This window comes from Entelurus aequoreus, linkage group LG05, assembly GCF_033978785.1.
Source record: "Entelurus aequoreus isolate RoL-2023_Sb linkage group LG05, RoL_Eaeq_v1.1, whole genome shotgun sequence".
Taxonomy (NCBI): domain Eukaryota; kingdom Metazoa; phylum Chordata; class Actinopteri; order Syngnathiformes; family Syngnathidae; genus Entelurus; species Entelurus aequoreus.
In genome coordinates this window covers 1,956,130-1,956,949 of record NC_084735.1, presented here as the reverse complement: position 1 = coordinate 1,956,949, position 820 = coordinate 1,956,130, and positions in this window count along the sequence as shown.

Here is an 820-nt window from a genome sequence, read left to right as displayed (position 1 = left end):
TATATATATATATATATATATATATATATATATATATCGTGACCCCAAGAATCGATATTGAATCGAATCGTGGGACACCCAAACATTCACAGCCCTAATATATATATATATATATATATATATATATATATATATATATATATATATATATATATATATATATATATATATATATATATATATATATATATCAGGACATGTGGTGTCATCAGGACAAGTGATGTCATCAGGACATGTGATGTCATCAGGACAAGTGATGTCATCAGGACATGTGGTGTCATCAGGACAAGTGATGTCATCAGGACATGTGGTGTCATCAGGACAAGTGATGTCATCAGGACATGTGATGTCATCAGGACAAGTGATGTCATCAGGACAAGTGGTGTCATCAGGACAAGTGATGTCATCAGGACAAGTGATGTCATCAGGACAAGTGGTGTCATCAGGACAAGTGATGTCATCAGGACATGTGGTGTCATCAGGACAAGTGATGTCATCAGGACATGTGGTGTCATCAGGACAAGTGATGTCATCAGGACAAGTGATGTCATCAGGACAAGTGATGTCATCAGGACAAGTCTTACGCCGCTCGTCATGTGTCGGCCATGTTTGTTGTTCCCGCCTCTCCAAGGAGCCGCTGCTGCACGGTGTGCTCAGAAATAGTGGTGCTGATTACAGAGCAGCGGTGGCTGTGATGTGGACACAACATCTAAAGCGGCCCAGCACATTTTGTCCAGCGCACGCTTTCCCACAGGAGCGTGCACGTGCACAGCATGATGGCAAACACAGCTGAGGTCAAACATGGCGTCCTCTAAAATGA